This window comes from Coregonus clupeaformis, unplaced genomic scaffold, assembly GCF_020615455.1.
Source record: "Coregonus clupeaformis isolate EN_2021a unplaced genomic scaffold, ASM2061545v1 scaf1072, whole genome shotgun sequence".
In the NCBI taxonomy this organism is placed as follows: domain Eukaryota; kingdom Metazoa; phylum Chordata; class Actinopteri; order Salmoniformes; family Salmonidae; genus Coregonus; species Coregonus clupeaformis.
The window spans coordinates 109,390-112,518 of record NW_025534526.1 but is presented as its reverse complement, the minus strand read 5'-3'; the positions used below and the strand labels follow the sequence as shown (position 1 = coordinate 112,518).

General features: G+C 40.9%; 1 non-coding gene across 1 annotated transcript; it reads right to left on the bottom strand.

Moving 5' to 3' along the window:
• Positions 1–3,056: 3,056 nt before the first annotated feature.
• On the bottom strand, positions 3,057–3,129 carry trnaf-gaa. Its single transcript has one exon. It is a non-coding gene; the product is annotated as a tRNA-Phe (tRNA).

Sequence of the window (3,129 nt, the reverse complement as noted above, 5' to 3'; positions counted from 1 at the left end):
TTGTTGTGGCTAATGTTAGCTAGGGGTGGCTAGGTGGCTAATGTTAGCTAGCTGGCTAACATTAACTCGGGGTTAGCGTTAAGGTTAGGAGTTAGGTTGAAGAGTTAAGGTTAGGGTTAGCTAAAAGTGTTAAGGTTAGGTTTAGGGTAAGTAGCTAAAAAGTAGCTGAAGTTGCCCTTGATGAGATTCGAACACACAACCTTTGGGTTGATAGACATTCGTAACCTTATGTCTTATGTAACCATACCAAACATAACATACTAATTTGAGTGTCCCTGATTTATGTTTACTATGTTATGTCTGGTCTATGAGATCAGTCTGCAGACAGAGGGCACGGACAACAGACAAAGGCTAGTGTCTTTCAGGACAATGCTCCCATCTGGCAACTTTTTGAAGATGGGCCGCTTCATGTCTGCTATGGAAATAAGGGGGAAAGTTTGTAATTATGACTATAAGATGTAACATTTAATCACAGTGAGCAGATTGGATGTATAGATGGAACATTAAATTAATAGTGTTTAACCTTTACCTAACATCTCAACTTGCTCAGCACATTAGAACACACACACACAGACACACACACACACACACAAGCATAAGCAAGTACATGTTTATTCAATATCAACAGCTAGCTAGCTGTAGTGTTTGTTAAGTAAAGGGGAGGAAATGTGGAAACAAATGCACTTGAAGGAAATTAGACTCTCCTTCACTCAAGCCTCATCATGCAAATTACATTTGGCTACAAGGGTTTAATCACAAATGAAATGTGTAAAGTAGTAAAAAGACATGTAGCTAGTTGTGCAATACATTTTATAGAGTCAAAGATAAGTAGCTTATTGTTTAAAAAAAGGTGCATGCTTTTCTCCTCCCAGTAAACAACAACTGATTCAAAGGGGATGTGGCGGATCTCAAAATTATTCCGCTAAGGACTGAGATACTGTTGTGCTTCCTCTCTGGGAGGAGGCTTTCAATCAATCAAATGTATTTATAAAGCCCTTTTTACATCAGCAGATGTCACAAAGTGCTATACAGAAACCCAGCCTAAAACCCCAAACAGCAAGCAATGCAGATGTAGAAGCACGGTGGCTAGGAAAAACTCCCTAGAAAGGCAGGAACCTAGGAAGAAATCTAGAGAGGAGCAGGCGAGGGCACTCCTCCGTTCGCCAACTAACTAATTGGCCTTTTCTCAATTAGATAGACTCAAGTCCTGCGTCCTCTCTTCTGCGTTCTCTCTCGCCTCCTTTTGAAAAAGGTCAAACGTAATCGAGGAGTGGCGGCAAGTAGGGTCAGCGTTAACTAAAATGTGCTTGTATGGAATGAGAAGCTCCATCTCCACTCGCGCGTCATCAGGCAAATTACACTACCAGTCAAAAGTTTGGACACACCTACTCATTCAAGGGTTTTTCTTTATTTTTACTATTTTTTACATTGTAGAATACTACTGAAGACATCAAACTATGAAATAACACATATGGAATCATGCAGTAACCAAAAAGGTGTTTTAACAAATCAAAATATATTTTATATTTGAGATTCTTCAAATAGCCACCCTTTGCCTTGATGACAGCTTTGCACACTCTTGGCATTCTCTCAACCAGCTTCACCTGGAATGCTTTTACAACAGTCTTGAAGGAGTTCCCACATATGCTGAGCACTTGTTGGCTGCTTTTCCTTCACTCTGTGGTCCAACTCATCCCAAACCATCTCAATTGGGTTGAGGTCGGGGGATTGTGGAGGCCAGGTCATCTGATGCAGCACTCCATCACTCTCCTTCTTGGTCAAAGAGCCCTTACACAGCCTGGACATGTGTTGGGTCATTGTCCTGTTGAAAAACAAATAATAGTCCCACTAAGCCCAAACCGGATGGGATGGCGTATCGCTGCAAGTGTGCCTTGAATTCTAAATAAATCACAGACAGTGTCACCAGCAAAGCACCCCCACAACATAACACCTCCTCCTCCATGCTTTACGGTGGGAAATACACATGAGGAGATCATCCGTTCACCCACACCGCGTCTCACAAAGACATGATGGTTGGAACCAAAAATCTCCAATTGGACTCCAGACCAAAGGACACATTTCCACCAGTCTAATGTCCATTGCTCGTGTTTCTTGGCCCAAGCAGATCTGTTCTTGTTATTGGTGTCCTTTAATAGTGGTTTCTCGGCAGCAATTTGACCATGACGGCCTGATTCACATAGTCCCCTCTGAACAGTTGATGTTGAGATGTGTCTGTTACTTCAACTCTGTGAAGCATTTATTTGGGCTGCAATTTCTGAGGCTGATAACTCTAATGAACTTATCCTCTGCAGCAAAGGTAACTCTGGGTCTTCAGTATGAAAAATGTATGCACTCACTAACTGTAAGTCGCTCTGGATAAGAGCGTCTGCTAAATGACTAACATGTAAATGTAAAAATGTCTTCCATTCCTGTGGCGGTCCTCATGAGAGCCAGTTTCATCATAGCGCTTCGTGGTTTTTGCGACTGCACTTCAAGAAACTTTCAACGATTTTGACATTTTCTGGATTGACTGTCCTTTATGTCTTAAAGTAATGATAGACTGTCGTTTCTCTTTGCTTATTTGAGCTGTTCTTGCCATAATATGGATTTGGTATTTTACCAAATAGGGCTATCTTCTGTCCAAGACAAATTGGAATATGTAACATATATGTTTAGCAAAATCTTAACCTTTTGTACATTTTGCTAATTCATAACATATAGTACGTTTTGGAAATTCGTAACATCATACGAATTGTAATTCATAACATATCATACGAAATGGATGATAGACATCCACAAATCATACATACAATTTGAAACGTAACAGATCATACTAAATGGAGTGTCTTTGATATATGTACAGAATAATATAAAATGTTCTGAGACTAGGTCGGGTCACGGATAAATTATGGAGGAGTTGAGGAGAGGATAGTCTTTTGTCCAAGCGAGAATCTCCCTACAATCACTGCCCACCAGATTTTCCCTTTGAACCTAGGATTCAAACCTGCAACACTCCGTTTGCTGGCATAAATTAGAACTGTCTCAAAAAGAAGGCCTGCCGAAACCCGGGATCGAACCAGGGACCTTTAGATCTTCAGTCTAACGCTCTCCCAACTGAGCTATTTCGGC